General features: G+C 38.5%; 1 long non-coding RNA gene across 1 annotated transcript in view; it reads right to left on the bottom strand.

The window, feature by feature from the left end:
• Positions 1–9,961: 9,961 nt before the first annotated feature.
• The window catches only part of LOC141408565 (uncharacterized), a 23,352-nt gene continuing 15,654 nt past the window's right edge, over positions 9,962–17,659 (bottom strand). Inside the window, exon 2 of the long non-coding RNA XR_012423982.1 lies at positions 9,962–10,945. This is a non-coding gene — a long non-coding RNA (uncharacterized lncRNA). The remainder of the gene's footprint in view (positions 10,946–17,659) is intronic.

A 17,659-nucleotide genomic window follows, 5' to 3' on the forward strand; every position in this document is an offset into this window, starting at 1 on the left:
CCCATCATCTCAGCCCAAAATATCCTTAAGCCGATAAGCAACTTCAGCAAAGTCTCAGGATACAAAATCAATGTGCAAAAATCACAAGCATTCTTATACACCAGTAACAGACAAACAGAGAGCCAAATCATGATTGAACTCCCATTCACAATAGCTTCAAAGAGAATAAAATACCTAGGAATACAACTTACAAGGGATGTAAAGGATCTCTTCAAGGAGAACTACAAACCACTGCTCAGTAAAGTAAAAGAGGACACAAACAAATGGAAGAACATTCCATGCTCATGGATAGGAAGAATCAATATTGTGAAAATGGCCATACTGCTCAAGGTAATTTATAAATTCAATGCCATCCCCATTAAGCTACCAATGACTTTCTTCACAGAATTGGAAAAAACTGCTTTAAAGTTCATATGGAACCAAAAAAGACCCCTGCATTGCCAAGACAATCCTAAGCCAAAAGAACAAAGCTGGAAGCATAAGGCTACCTGACTTCAAACTATACTACAAGGCTACAGTAACCAAAACAGCATGGTACTGGTACCAAAACAGAGATATAGACCAATGGAACAGAACAGAGCCCTCAAATAATACCACAAATCTACAGCCATCTGATCTTTGACAAACCTGACAAGAACAAGAAATGGGGAAAGGAGTCCCTATTTAATAAATGGTGCTGGGAAAATTGGCTAGCCATAAGTAGAAGTCTGAAACTGGATCTTTTCCTTACTCCTTATATGAAAATTAATTCAAGATGGATTGGAGACTCAAATGTTAGACCTAAAACCATAAAAACCCTAGAAGAAAACCTAGGTAATACCATTCAGGACATAGGCATGGGCAAGGACTTCATGTCTAAAACACCAAAAGCAATGGCAACAAAAGCCAAAATTGACAAATGGGATCTAATTAAACTAAAGAGCTTCTGCACAGCAAAAGAAACTACCATCAGAGTGAACAGGCAACCTACAGAATGGGAGAACATTTTTGCAATCTACTCATCTGACAAAGGGATAATATCCAGAACCTACAAAGAACTCAAACAAATTTACAAGAAAAAAACAAACAACCCCATCAAAAAGTGGGCAAAGGATATGAACAGACAGTTCTCAAAAGAAGACATTCATACAGCCAACAGACACATGAAAAAATGCTCATCATCACTCACCATCAGAGAAATGCAAATCAAAACCACAATGAGATACCATCTCACACCAGTTAGAATGGCGATCATTAAAAAGTCAGGAAACAACAGGTGCTGGAGAGGATATGGAGAAATAGGAACACTTTTACACTGTTGGTGGGACTGTAAAGTAGTTCAACCATTGTGGAAAACAGTGTGGCGATTCCTCAAGGATCTAGAACTACAAATACCATTTGACCCAGCCATCCCATTACTGGGGATATACCCAAAGGATTATAAATCATGCTGCTATAAAGACACATGCACACGTATGTTTATTGCGGCACTATTCACAATAGCAAAGACTTGGAATCAACCCAAATGTCCATCAGTGACAGACTGGATTAAGAAAATGTGGCACATATACACCATGGAATACTATGCAGCTATAAAAAAGGATGAGTTCATGTCCTTTGTAGGGACATGGATTCAGATGGAAACCATCATTCTCAGCAAACCGTCACAAGAACAGAAAACCAAACACCGCATGTTCTCACTCATAGGTGGGAACTGAACAATGAGATCACTTGGACACAGGAAGGGGATCATCACACACCGGGTCCTATTGTGGGGAGGGGTGAGAGGGATAGCATTAGGAGATATACCTAATGTAAATGACGAGTTAATGTGTGCAGCACACCAACATGGCTCATGTATACATATGTAACAAACCTGCACGTTGTGCACATGTACCATAGAACTTAAAGTATAATTTAAAAAAACTTATAAATAAATACATTTATTTGAATACTTGGAAAGACAATGAGTCATTGCTGAACTCAGTAAATTAAAAATTTAAATAAAAAACTAAATAATATAGAATGAAAAAATTGAAATATGAACAGAGATTAATACAAATAGAAAACAAAAAAATGCCAACGATTTATATACCCAAAGCTGTTGCTCCGAAGAATTTTGTTACAAACAAAAGCACAAATCTTTAAGAATCAGCTAAAAATCAAGTAAGTGAATATCAAATTATTTCATTTCAATAATGGCACCACAAACAAAGCTTAACTTTACTTATTGACTGGAAGCAAAAATTTGCAAGGACATAACTGATGAAGGCTTAGAACACTGAAAAACAAAAACTTTTGTATAAATAAGAAACTTACTATCAATATTTGGAATTGATTAAAGAGACCATTAAGCAATTCACAGAATGGACAAAAACATGAACAAATCCTTAACCTCACAATTAGTCTGAGACATACAAGATGAAACAACTAACAGTTACCATTTCATGTATGACAATGACAAAAATGTTTAAATGTGATAAAAACCCCTCCATGAAGGCAGAAATCTTTGATTTTTCCTTGTTTCATCTTCAGCACATAGAACAGTATTTGGTTAATGGGAACCACTCAGTAAGCATTAAGCGATGGGATAAAATACTCAGCACTGGTAAGCATAGAGAAACCAGACTTCTCATTTACTCTAAGTAGTCTAAAATAATTCAGTTACATTAGAGAATAATCTAGTCAAGTTGGAAAGTGTACATGCCTTTCAATCCAGCTCTTCCACTTCTAGGTGTACCCCCCCGGGTAGTCTTCCACATGGGTTAAAGAATATTCACTGCAACATTGCCTCTAATGGAATATTTGAAATAAAAACCCTTAAATCCCTTTTTAAAGACTGGTTAAATAAGTAGAACATATTCATATTATAGATGTTTTCCATATGGATGCAACAGTAAAGATTAGTGAAATAAAGCTTTATGTAATATCATAGATTATCATAAGTATAGCATACAAATGAAATCTTTGTACTAAAGCATGCTTGGGGATTTTGTTTGCCAAGTTTAGGATAGTAATTGCCTTTGTCGGGGGCCAATAAGAGATGAGAGTGAATACAGCTCTTCTACTATACATGTCATGGACATTCTTGTTTGTTAAAATAAAAGATCTGTTTTTGTTTGCTTAAAGATCTGAGTCAAATAAAAGGTTAAAATTTGTTGAAGTCAAATGGGTAGTAAGGATATGAATTTTCTTTAAATTATCTTTATATTTTATGTATGTTGGAAATATTTGATAAGCTATTTCATATAAGATAATTCATATTCTTTTATGAGATAAAAGAATAGAAAAAGATATGGAAGAACAGGATTTTGCTTGCCCCTGAGCCTGGGCAGTGTCTTTTTCAATTGGGGAGCAATGTGTGCTAAGCAAGAAGAAACTTGAAGTGATATGGGACTAAATGAGTGTGGTAATATAAGGCCCATAACCTCAGACAGCAAGATAAGAATTGTGGTTAATAGTCTATGAAACATCCTGAGCTATCTAGATCAGTGTATGAAATGCACATCCATAACAAAGATGGAGTATATAAAAAGGGTACAGGATCTGGAGAATGAATTGGGGTACCATATATTTTAAAAAGGCAAGATCTGGAAAAGGCTCTTTGTGATTTCAACATAAATCTTCTGACGAATTTAAAAACTTTTCAAAAGAAGGTTAAGTCTGGTAATGCTGTTCTGAAGATGAAAACAAATAAATATCATTACTACCGGTGGGGCACAGTGGCTCATGCCTGTGATCCCAGTTCTTTGGGAGGCCTAGGCGGACAGACCACCTGAGGTCAGGAATTTGAGACCAGCCTGGCCAACACGGTGAAACTCCGCCTCTACTGAAAATACAAAAATTAGCCAGGTGTGGTGGTGGGTGCCTATAATCCCAGCTACTTGGGAGACTGAGGTGGGAGAATCACTTGGACCTGAAAGGCAGAGGTTGCAGTGAGCTGAGATCATGCCACTTCCAGCCTGGGTGACAGAGCAAGACTCCACCTCAAAAAAAAAAAAAGAAAAGGCAAGAAATGAAAAAGGGCTTTGTGATTTAAACATTAATCTTCTGACAAATTTTAAAACTTTTCAAAAGAAGGCTAACCCTGGTAAAGCTGTTCTGAAGATGAAAACAAATATCATTACTACCAGAGACAGAATGATGTCATTAGCGCACACACACACACAAAAAAATGAGTAGCATGCTTAGGACCATACTGAATGCCAGGGACAAAGTCGACATGAACATCCAGTCTTTTCAAGTCCTTTCTTGTCCACACAAGGAAATCTGCGTATCTGCAACCAAATGAAGATTTAAGCTTTGGCTGGCCTTGGCTCTGCCCCCATCAAACCGGAGCTCATTGAACTGTTTAATTGTGAATAGCTTCTTTGGTTTTTAAACTGGTTAAATATGATGAAAATCTGTGCACAAACTTGCAAATGAATCAAAGACAAAGGCCTTTGAAATGGACATTTCAAATGAGCTAAGTAGGCAAAGGAGCCTGCAAGTAATTGTTCATATTTCATGGGGACTTGGCTTTTCATGAATTCATCTCAGTGTCATCTTTCATACATATTACAGTGTCAGTTCATTAAAATTCTTGATGCAGTGCTGAACCTGGTCAGACTGAAATGGGGCTGACAAACCTCATGTCTGCCGCACAGATAACCAGGCCTTATGAAGGTGAAATTAGTTTTCAGGAGCTGCACTGCTCACTTGATTGATTCCGTCTTAGAAGTCATATGACTTAATGTTTCCTGCTTGGGCTGCCTCTGTCATGCAAACATGACCTGATAACACATTGTCAGGAGCGCTCCAGAGAGCTAACAGCAATCTAACATCTCTCTACTGAGTGTGAAGTTCCATCTGAAATGTGCATATTTGATAAGCAGCTCGTCTTCTCTCTGTCCTTTTCATTTTCAGAAAGTTAATCTTCCCTGCTCTACTGAGTGCACTGGAGGGATGAGGTGGGCAGACATGCCGCAGGTGGCCCCAAACTCTGGCACCTGGGGAGGTTTACTGTGTAGAGGCCAACGTGTCTGGACATCACTTCCAAGAGGTAGCCAGGCAAGAAGTGACAATGCAAGTCTGCCATTGTGTTCAGAAGGGCCAGCAATGCCAAGGACTCACGAGGAGAATTAAATCAGAGAGTTTCATTACTGAGTGTTGTTTGACTTTGTTGTCACAGATTCATTTAACCATCTCTCTACCATGGTAAAAATTTGTATCCTGTGTCCAGTATGAAATAAAAACTGCCTCCTTCTGAATTAGGGGTGGCTGAACCATAGAATTTTAAAACTGGAAAACACATAGAACCCTCCCACTTCATAGCCCCATTTTACAAATAAGCAAATCTAGGCTGGGAAGGGCTAAGTGGCTCATCAAAGTCACATCGTTATATTAGTGGTAGATCCAGGACTAAGACTAAGATCTCTAGGTCATTTTAGTTCTTCCAGCACTCCCTGTACCATTCTTCACCTCAAAGTCTGACTCAGGTGTCAACGAGCTTCCAAGCAAGAGTCACATTTGAATTGAATACAAGTTTTCATCCTGATCTAGCTTCCAATTTCCTCATACAATATAATTTTTTATTGAACTTCACACATGACAAAGTATAACCGCAGACATGATTTCATTGTTGTACACAAAGAAATTTTATAAGATAAAGCATGGCAGGCATTGTTGTCACTTTACTGGTAAAGAAGCCAAGAATCAGAAAAGTAAGGTGACTTCTACAGGGTAAGTCAGAAAGTACTTGGAGGAGTACTAGTTTGATTTGAGATAACCAAAGGAGAGAAAGGCATGAGAACCCAAGAACTAGAATATCCAATATTGAAGAGTGGCCAAGTGTCAGTTACGTTGCCAGACTAGAAAGCAACCAGACCAGATGAAAAGAAGAGGGCAAGGTGGTCCAGAAGGAAGACTCCAAGAAAATAAAACCAAAGTAAGTGATCTTATTTTTTTAAATTACTAACTTCCCAGCTTTAGTAAAATATAATTGACAAAAATTATATATATGTAGTGTACATGTTTTGATACATGTATATGATGTGTAATTATTAAATCAAGCTAATAAACATATCCATTTCCTCATATACTTGTCATTTTTTGTGGTACGAATATTTAAGATCCACTTTCTTACCAATCTTCAAGTAGACTATAGTCTCTGTTCTGTATAATAGATCCCGAGAACTTACTTATCCTAACTCAAACTTGTACACTTTGACCAACCTCTCAGCCCACGGCCACCACCATTCTATTCTCTCTGCTTCTGCGAGTTCAACTTTTTAAGATTCCACATGTAAGTTAGATTGTGCGGTATTTGTCTCTCTGTGCCTGAATTCTTTCATTCAGCAGAGTGTCCTCCAGGTTCATCTGTGTTGATATCGTTCCGCTCTGTATCCACACCCACATCTCATCATGAATTGTACTCCCATAATCCCCACATGTTGTGGGAGGGACCCAGTGGGAGGTCATTATAATTATGGGGGCAGTTTTCCCCATATTGTTCTCATGGTACTGAATAAGTCTCATAAGATCTAATGGTTTTGTAAGGGGTTTCCACTTTTGCATCTTCCTCATTTTCTCTTGCTGCCACCACATAAGAAATGCCTTTTGCCTCCCACCATGATTCTGAGGCCTCCCCAGCCATGTGGAACTGTAAGTCCAATTAAACCTCTTTTTCTTCCCAATCTCGGGTATGTCTTTATCAGCAGCATGAAAATGAACTAATACGTATGTTGTCACAAATGACAGGATTTTCTTCCTTTGTAAGACTGAAGGGTATTCTATTATATATACCACGTTTTCTTTATCCATTCATCCATCAATGGACACTTAGGTTGGTTGCATATCTTGGCTATTGCAAATAATGCTGCAATGAACATGGGAGTGCAGCTATCTCCTTGATATACTGATTTCACTTTCTTTGGCTATAAACTCAGAAGTAAGATTGCCGGATCATATGATATTTCTATTTTTAATTTAAGAAACTGCCATTCTGTTTTCCATGATAGCCATACTAATTTACATTCCCACCAAAAGTGTAAAAGAGTTCCCTTTTCACCACATCCTTGCCAACTCTTCCCTTTTTCCTCACCCCCGACTTTTCCCTTTTTTTGATAGTAGCCATTGTAATAGGTGTGAGGTGATATTTCATTGAGATTTTAATTTGCATTCCTCTGAACAGTGATTAAGGATTTTTTTCATATATGTGTTAGTCATTTACCTGTCTTTTGGGAAATTTTGATTCATATCCTTTGCTCATTTTTTATTGGGTTATTTGGTTTTTTGCTGTTATTTGTGTTCCTTATATATTTTGGATATTAATCCCTTATCAGATGCATGGTTTGCAAATATTTTCTCCCACTCTGTAGGTTTTCTGTTCACTCTATTGATTGTTCCCTCTACTATGCAGAAGTTTCTGGTTCGATGCAATCCATTTGTCCATTTTTTCTTCTGTTGCCTGTACTTTTGAGCTCATATCAAAAATATCATTGCTCAGATCAATGACAAGAAGCAAACATTTTCCCTATACTTTTTTCTAGTAATTTTACAGTTTCAGGTTTTACATTTATATCTTTAATCTATTTGCAGCTGATGTTTGTATGTAGTATGATATAAGGGTCCAATTTTATTCTTCAGGAGGTGGATATTCAGTTTTCCCACTGTATGTTCTTGACACCTCTGTCTAAAAAGCAATTGACTATAGATGTGTGGATACATTTCTGGGCTCTCAATTTTGTTTCATTTGTGTATGTGTCTGTTTTTATGCCAGTACCATGCTGTTTTATGCCAGTACATAGCTTTGCGTATGTATGATTTGTTTGATCATTGATAAAAGAATATTCATTTGTTGTTGAAAGATCTAAAGGAGAATTTTGGGGAAAAATCCAAAGGTACTTAGAAAACTACGTAAATTTTAAAGAGACGATTATCCTTAGGAAATATTCAAAAGAAAGCATTATTCTGATAGACTATTTGGCTCTGATGTAAATAATACTTAAATGTCATTAACAGTACAGTCACTGACTTTGGATTAACAAAGATTTGTAATTAAGTATTTTGGGAAGATAGTAGGAGTGTAAGAAAGCCAAATTCTCATCTACACAAAAAGGAAGTTAATAAATGAAGTCTGAAGTTGATAAATCTGTCAGTTGGCTTTTGCTATGCAACAAACAACTACAAATGCTAGTGGTTTAAAACACGGACCGTATTAATTGTTCTAGATTCTATTAAGTAACAATTTAGGCTGCACTTAGATGGGATAATGCATTCTTGCTGGATAATGCATTCTTGCTCCGTGGGATTACAGCTTATCCATGTGTTGTAGTCAATTAATGGTAGGTGACTTCACACATGTATGTGGGCAGTCGCTGGCTGTTAGCTGGGCCAACGGTGGCAACTGAGCCTTGTGTCACTCATCCAATAAACTAACCAAGGCTTATTTACGTGGTAGTAGCTCTACGAGCAGTGATGAAGCAAACCCTGATGCAAACCTCTGCTTTTATCATGTTTTCTAATGACACACTGGCCAAAGCAAGTCACATAGCCAGGCCCAGATTCAAAAGATGGAGAAATAGACTTTGCCTCTTCAGGGATGGCTGCCTTAACATTACTTGAATGGAGACATAGTTGGGATAAAGTTTTCAGTGAGATTTGATAGGGCTTCAAAAGTCCTGTGTCTAAAACTATTTAGAAGGTAAGATGATGTGCTCCAGAAATTATGTAATGTAACTTAAAAAGTGGATCTAGAAATGAAGGTTCTGATGTTAGTTCAATTAAAGCATTTTATAAAATATGTTTAAAAAGTTCTCAATTAGCGTGTTTTTACATACTATGAGTTTAAATGTATCTATAAATTAGGCCTTGAATCTATTATATCCCTGAAATATTGAAGTTGGCCAAAAACTAGCTTTCTGTTGAGACAGTGGTAACTTCCTTATGTTTGGTGAGGACATATATATTCAGACACATAGAATATATTATGTTAAAAGTTTACAAAAATGTTAGTAATAATTATTTATTGGTAATGGAACTGCTAGGAATTTTAGAAATCTTTGGTTGGAATAGTCTAGTTTTCTAAAGTAAATATGTATTATTGGCTGGGTGCGGTGGCTCATGCTTGTAATCCCAACACTTTGGGAGGGCGAGGCAGGTGGATCATGAGGTCAGGAATTCAAGACCAGCCTGGCCAAGATGGTGAAACCCCATCTCTACTAAAAATGCAAAAATTAGTCAGGCATGGTGGCGGGCACCTATCATCCCAACTACTCGGGAGGCTGAGGCAGAGAATTGCTTGAACCCGGGAGATGGAGGCTGCAGTGAGCTGAGATCATACCACTTCACTCCAGCCTGGGTGACAGAGTGAGACTTCATCTCAAAAAAAAAATAATTAAAAAAAAAAGTATTTGAACACTAGTTTCCATCTCCCACTCTATCAGCTTTAGGTCGTTGGTGTAGATGGAAGGAAGAAAGTCTCACTCACATAAGGTCAAACAAGGTCAAACAATCAATGGGTTCACAGCCCAGGAGCTGGCAAAGGAAAGTTCCCTTCCATATGAAAACTGAGTGTTCAGTGAGTTTAGTTAATGAAGATCAGTATCCCTGCAGAGATTCTTCAGACAAACCAGAGAAAAACTAGCTGTGGAGGTGATGAAACGTTTCCATATCCTAATTGTGGTGGCGTTTAGAATTCAAAAAAATGAGCAAAATATGAAAAGTCAATTTTCCTGAAGGATAATATAAAAAATAAAATTAAAGCAACACAGAAGTCATGGAAAATACTAGTTCTCCATTCCTCCAGGATAGGAAAGAATCAGTTTTTAAAAACAATACAAAAAGGAATTGTCTGATTTTAATTTCTTGGAAAGAATGTTTGCATTACATCCTGGATAAGGCTTCTTCTCTTTAGGCCTAAATGCTACAAACAAACAAACAAAAAAAATCATACAACGGTTGAATGTCCATATCAAAAGAAGTCAAACATCCCTATCTTGCCGCACATTAAATAATTATTTTAATTCATTTATTTTTCCCAATGGAAGGCCTATTTCCTAAATTCTGCTGTTTTCTTTGAACACCACCATTAGTATCCAACATTGTATCCAACACCTCACTCATTGTTTGGCACATTGGTAAGCATGCAATACATTTCTGTCAAAAATCAATCATTTATGTTTACCCCCAAATGGGCATGATATCAACACTGAAAAATACATCTTAGCATCACCCAATAAATGATTGCTCATTAATGTCAATGAGCACATAGAGCAAATATAAGTAAAACAAATCCACAGATATGTGCATTCAATAGCCTGTATACATTTATCTTCACACATTTTGGGCATGGGCTAGTGTCTGGCTCTACAATGCCTGCTGATCCAGACTTTTGAGAGACAGATAAAGATTAGGGTAAAAAAGAGAACAGTGTAATATTAGGGGAAGTGTTTAAGAATTCTGAACATTTCATATTTTGACTGGAGAAAGGATGGGAAAATAATTATCAAACTACCTCTGTCTTTCCTCTGCTTTTCCTCTGGTGTCATCAGTTTACACTCAACATCAAATCTATCAGTGATATTTAGCATTATTCAGGATGCTGGTATACCCACTCTAGAAGGAAAAATGAGAGAGAAGCCCTTCTTCAAAAGGTGTCACAGCCCAGAGAACAGACACCTAAACCGAATGTAACCTTTGTAATCTAATTACCAACTGCAAGACTCTGAACTCTGACGATTAGGTTCCTTTGCCTTTTGGCTTAGGAAAATTCATGTTGTTGACCTAAGGTGAACAATGATGAACACTTCCTCCTGGTGAGTTCAGATTTCATCAGCCTTCCCCAGGCAAACTGTTGATCTCTTTTTCGCTTTTCCAGAACCAAGTCCAGGCTCTAGCCATTGGCAGAGCAGTTGTATTATGGGTCAAGCAATCAGTCGTCTGGGGTTGAAATCTCCGAACAGTGTTTCCATCTGTGACATCAATTCTGTGTGGGAGCAGAGGTGACAGGTCTGCGTGTTAGCCGGAGTGTTAGCTCTGCTTCACAGAGTACAGACAAGCCGGTGCATCACCTCACCTGGCCAGTGCGTGCTCTAAGCTTGCTCAGGTTCACGTCGCAAATGCAGCTGCAAGCCTGGCCACATTGATTGTGTGTCCCAGTCCCCCTCTCACTTAAAAAAAAAAAAAAGAGAGAGAAACTGTCCTTTATTGGTCCCTCTTCCTCAACACATTTGAAAAATTTCCTCCAGGTTGAAGCATTCATTCATTTTCCTTTGAAATCCTTTAGATGCATTTTTCAGATCAGCCACTAGATGCCCAGACGCCAAAATAAAACTCTAGCAGCTTTTCCAAGGGAAAACATGACGGTTTTGTAATTTAACAAAGATAGAGTATTTCAACTATGCTGTCTAGAAGCCTAGGAAAGGCTTGTGTGTCCTCGGGGAGTAGTTTTGTTGCTGTTTTTTAATGTATAGAACAATGTCTTTATACAGATTAAGAGAAAAAAGCTCTTAAACCAAAATTACTGTAAATAAAGTTCAGAAGCTGCCACTACTTCACTGACAATATAGTGTAGGAAAAAATGTGTAACTTTTGCCTTAGACTATAGTACCCAAACTCCAACCTTCATGCTTCTCACAAAAATAAAATGAAATAAACATTTTTTTTTTAATTGTCCTACCAGCATCGCTCTCTAGCTTACCTATAGTAGCGCCTGGAATACCAGGGTCTGAACACACAAAAATTGAGGAAGCAACCAGGGGCGTTCAAGTATCCCTGACACAGGTAGGGTTAATATCATAATTTCATTGTCCGTGTTCTTTTTTGGCTTTTTCTGCTCTAGAGAATAGATCAGGTCCATTCTGGCTTCTTTATTATTTATTTGTTAACTTTTACACAGAGCCTCACTCTGCCACCTAGGCTGAAGTACAGTGACGTGATCTTTGCTCATTGCAGCCTTGAACTCCCAGGCTCAGCAATCCTTCTGCCTCAGCCTCCCAAAGTGCTGGGATTACAGGCATGAGCCACTGTGCCTGGCCATTCTGGCTACTTTTTATGTGGGACATGGACAATCTACTGAGCATCCAGACACCAGAGACTGGGCGGCAAAGAACCTCAAAATCACACCCTGGAAACGCTAGTGAAGAAACAGTTAGATTTGCCTGCATCTGAGTGGCTGGGAAGAGAGGCAGAGAGCAGAGTATAAGAAAGGTCTGTAAATACCAAAAGGACTGTACATGGAATTCCAAAATTATGGCACTAGAAGGAACCTTTAAGGGCACTTCCACCAACAGAAAAGACAATATTCTCACCCTCATGGCCCCTTTCCTCACTGATGGACATAAGGCCTTCCTATGCAATATAACTAAGCTATATAATTGTCAACAAGGTGATGGTCCAAAACAATGCAGGAAAAACACTGTGCAGATAAATTAAAATACCCAGGCCAGCCTCACACCCATCTTGGGGTCTATCACTCAAATGTTTTCCTGCCTTACTCCCAACCTGCCTCCACTGGCCAGGGGCACTTCACCATTTGCCTCGGCAAGGTATCCCACTGCCTCCACACTTAAGGATCCAAGTCAAACTTCTTCCTTGGCCCTAGAGAGAGAAGAAAGCTGTTTTATCCCTTTGGGCAAAGGCTTAACTTCTGCAAGACTTCCTTCTCTGTTCCATGATATTCCTGGAGTGATTACACAATCACCCCAGGTTCTGATCCAGACACATGATGAAATAGGCTGAAATATTTAGATTTTCCCACTGTCACCTAATGCAAGAAAGAACTTGCTGTTAAAGCTGAGAAAAAGTGAAATGTGTGAAGTCCAAAGTACTGAGCACCCCATCACTGGAAAGGGTTTAGAATGAGGCAGTGAAATCCCAGCCCAGGAAACAGTTCGTGAATTGAGGGAACAATTAGCTTCAGAGTCCTCATTTAGTATTATTTCCCATCTAATTCTATGTTTCTATTATTTTTATAGACACCATACTGGAATGTAAAAAGGGCAGGTCCAGCATTGGGGAGCCACACAGAATAATGATATACCAAACCATTGCTTTTAAAGATGGATTTTCCTAAGATGGCAAACGATTGTATGAGATTTTGGAGGTTAACTCTTAACAGGGCTGTACATAAAACTGAAAAAAACATTTGCTTTAAAAATTATCAAAGGAAAATGACTCCTTTTTTTAAATAATTGTGCCTACCTTAAGCAATGCTCTCTATGAAATATTGACACCCAAATCATTCAGACAATTCTAGAATCACCTCCTTTAAGGAGTAAACAAACCTCCTTACTGAAAAAGAGAAAGTCGAGTCAGGCTTCTTGCTGGCGAATGCTAAACCGGGTATCTGGCAATGTTGGTCCTATCATTCACATGTTCTGTGTTTTTAGGAAATATGATCTGCACCATCACACACCATGTCCAGGAGGAGTTTCTCCCATGTCAGTGAGGGCAAAGGACTGGGTAAACTTTACTGTCAGGTTGCAGAGGCAGAAGGTAGCAGAAAAGATAAATCATTTGCACGTATTTCTCCCTGAGGCAAGGGACCTAAACAAAACTCTTGTATTACAAGTATTATACATCAAGTAATTCAAAGCAATATTTACACTCAAAGAAACTATAGAGGTTGTCCATTTACCCACCTATGGTGTTACATGCTATCAAAATTTCATGATCTGGAGAAACCAGGTTCTCAAAGCAACATTCACCCAGAACAGGACCAAGGTTTGGGAATGAAGCCATTGCCACTCCAAGATTCATTCATGCCAAGCTTTGGTGTAAATTTCTTTCTGCCACCATGTAGCTATTTCTACAGCAGAAAATGTTAGCCCAAAGACCATAAAACCCACCTATTCCCTCTCTTCTCATGAGAGTCTTACAAAATGGTATATCACCTATGTATGCAATTTAACTTTGGTTCAAATAAGCACCATTATTAATATTTTCCCAAAAGTTACACTGAGCAGACTTGCCATTTAGATGTTGTCATTGCTCCAACAACGTAGTTTCTGTTAATCGTGCAATGACATGGAGGAGGCCTCAAAGAAAATGATGTGAGGAATAACAGGCTATGACTTAATGTGTTCATTCATTTATCTATTCTGCCACACATTCAACATTGATTTATTAAACACTGACTTTGTGCCTGGCACAGTATTAGGCATTACAGGTGTAGATATGTGCAAGATCCACAATCCCTGCTCAGTATGGGACTGAGTGTCAACTCAATATAGTTAGTGGTGCAAGGTGTAATGGAAACATAGCATGCACAGGGTGAACGCCCTTATCTCTGCTTGAGCAAGGACTATAGTTCTTAGCTTAAAAGCTGAGCACTGGCTGGGTGCGGTGGCTCACATCTATAATCCCAACACTTTGGGAGGCCGAGGCAGGCAGATGACCTGAGGTCAGGAGTTCGAGACCAGCCTGACCAATATGATGAAACCCTGTCTCTACTAAAAATACAGAAATTAGCCAGGCATGGTGGCATGCACCTGCAGTCCCAGCTACTTGGAAGGCTGAGACAGGAGAATCGCTTGAAGCCGGGAGGTGGAGGTTGTAGTGAGCCAAGATGATGCCATTGCACTCCAGACTGGGCAACAAGAGCGAAGCCCCATTTAAAAAAAAAAAGTTGAACACTGAGATCAATAATTGGAGGGGAAAGTCACCAAGTCATGAGGAAGCCAGTCCTTTGGTTATGGAATATATGGGGGTGGGAAGAAGGGCGAGAGAACACAAAGCTAGAAAGGTGGGGAGCAGTCAGAAAATAAAGAGTTTGCATGACTTTGTCCTAAAGTCCTGATGAACTGAGGAATTTTAAGAAAGAGGGTGGTTAGCATGATTTTATTCATGTCCTACAAAGATCACCCATTGGCAGTGAGAACAATGTGCTGTAATAGGAAGAGAGATGATCAGAGGAAAAGAAAACTACCAGGAGGACCCACTGTATGGGAGAAAAATTTTCTTCTTTCTCAGGTTTAGTACCTGGGGCTCTGCAAATTAAACTGACAGAAGATGAATAGGAAAATAAAAACAGTTTATTTATATGTGCAATATATACAGAAGAGCTCAATGATGAGTATCTCAAACGGGTGGTTAGAATTTGGAACTTATATGCCTCTTAATAGGTGAAGGAGGGGCAGAAAGGCACTTACAGAAAAACACATGACTTTTTGGAAGGATAAATGGATTTTTAGGATAACAAACAAGAGATAACAAAGTTTAAAATAATGTTTGTCTCTACAGGTATGAGTAATCTTTCAGTCTCTTCAGGACCATAAAACTCCCCTGGAGAAGGGATTTGGGGTAGGTTTCATTCACATTCTCCCTTCTGGGAGTAGATCCTAACATTTGTGGCAGTCTTGTTGCTGCTTTAAACTCAGATAAGAAAAGCTCAGAGAAGTCTTTTTTTCTGCATCTGTTGAATCTCCAATGTCTTCAGCTTAAAATAATCTTTATACCAAGGGGCATATTTTGGGGTGACATATTCTGATCCCCTTTAGCAACAAAGAATATTTCAAGGCAATGGTAGTGAAGATAAAAAGGAGCCAGTTTACAGGGCAGATTTGTCAGTTTTAGTTGACCAACTAAGTATTGGGGACCAGGGTTAGAAAGGAGAGGGAATCAGGGTTTATTGGTTATTCCAGCCTTGTCTAGAACTGTAGCCCTTAAACCTAGGTGCACAGTATTATTAAGGAGGCTTTAATAACATCCAGCCTGGGCCCTCCTCCCCTCAGGGGTCCTATTAAACTGGTCTAGGATAAGACTCAGGGAACAGTATTTTTTAAAAGCTCCCCAGATGACTATATTGTGAGTCAGGTTTGAGAACTTGCAATCTAGGGGATAAATGTGATGCCAAGAGACAGGAAACTCAGGAAGTTGTTGACAGGTGGCTGATGTTGCAGAGAGAGGAGAAGGACATCTAGGGTTTCTCTCTGGCCTTCCTGAGGTTGAGAAAGAGGTCAATTTCAGGTTAGCATAGATTTCAGTGTCTGTGTTATTACTCAACAATGTGCCATAACATTTGTTGAAACGCTCTGATTTTTGGTTCCAAATGTACAGCTTCCTTTAGTACGAGAAACATTGGTAAGACGTGAGAAGAGAAAACAACTGCAGGGAAATGTTTCTGCAGAAAAGGGCATAAAAAGGGTCAAGGATAAAACTGCAGGAATTTATATCCAAATTCAAAACCATGTGCTGCATTTCACTTCTGGGGGAAAGCTTCCTAACTCATGAATCCTTTTCTCAGTGAAACTCTTGAGTCAGGAAACCATCGCTGTGCAGGAATCATGCCAGTACCCCGGGGCACTGAGGGATTAATGAATACTTGTGTTACTGGCCCATCCTACAATCCAATGAATAATCAATGGTACTTAAAGCTCCTCAAGTAATTGAATTGCAAACCTGGTAGTAAAGGAACCTGTACTCATAAAATTATGCCCATATCTATTTCTTAGTGTAGATATTGATGAAAGACCACTGCTCATGTGGATTATTTCTTATATGTATTAAAAATTGAGCACAGTAAATTGGCTGTTTGCTAATAGGCATTTTCTGCCTATACCATGCACATACTGAAGTACAACTGACAGCTATACAAGCCCATCTCCTCCATCTCCCACCTAGATGACATTACTACAAAAGTTACTGCAATGTCTTCTATTTACTTTCAGAACTGAAGTGAGGAACAAATATGTGATAGCTGATGAAAAGCAGGCTTTAGGGATCTAAAAAGCAAGTTTTAAAACATTAAAATTATACAGTGGATTCAGTGAGATTTAGCATTTCTCCTGAGGGAAAGTATATATATATATACACTATATATATACACACACAGTATATTATATACTATACATATATAGTAGATATATATATATGATTCATTCGTATACTATAATTCTGTCTGCCAAAGCATTTCTGTCTAATCATTTTAACTTGAAATTGTATGTGGGCACATTCTGCATGTGTAAACCACGACAATTTGATAATATATACATTTCCCTCAGGAAAATATATGTAATATATAATGTATAATATATAATATACATTTTATATATATATATATATATATATTAGTGTGAATTCCCAATATAAAAATGAGCATGTCACTTATTAGTAAATGTGAGTGTCATTGTCCAAAGCAATCACAATATAAAATAACGTCATTTAAAATTGCTTTGGATAGAGCATGCCTCTTTCTAAGCTCTATAACCTTGGACAAGTTATTTAAACCTCTTTAAGTCTCATCTCTCTGGTCTCTGAAGTGGGCTAATAATTCCGCACCCCATACAGTCAAGAGCATTAAAATAGATAATCGATCAAAATCACTTACAGTAGTCCACAGAAGAGATAAGTACTCTGTTGGCTGGCACAATTACATCTAGTTCCCTGTGCCTTCAAAATTCAAGCCTGAGCTTCAGCTTCGGGTATTGTTACTGGTAGGTGGGGGGAGGTCACCAAACACCAGTTAGACCTTGGTCCCTGCTGGTGTCCAGGGTCTTGACACCATCACAAGAATGAATTCAAGGATGAGTCAGAAAATAGTGAAAGTACGGAGGTATGGAGGAATATTGCAAAGCAAAAGTATACACTCAAGAAAGGGGATTGCAGGTTTACTCAAGGGAGTCATGCATGGTGGGGCATGGGGGTTCTGTCTTTATGAGTTTCTTTAACCAAGAGGTGGAACACTCGTGAAGATTCCTGG

The sequence above is a fragment of the Macaca fascicularis genome, chromosome 15 (assembly GCF_037993035.2).
Source record: "Macaca fascicularis isolate 582-1 chromosome 15, T2T-MFA8v1.1".
In the NCBI taxonomy this organism is placed as follows: domain Eukaryota; kingdom Metazoa; phylum Chordata; class Mammalia; order Primates; family Cercopithecidae; genus Macaca; species Macaca fascicularis.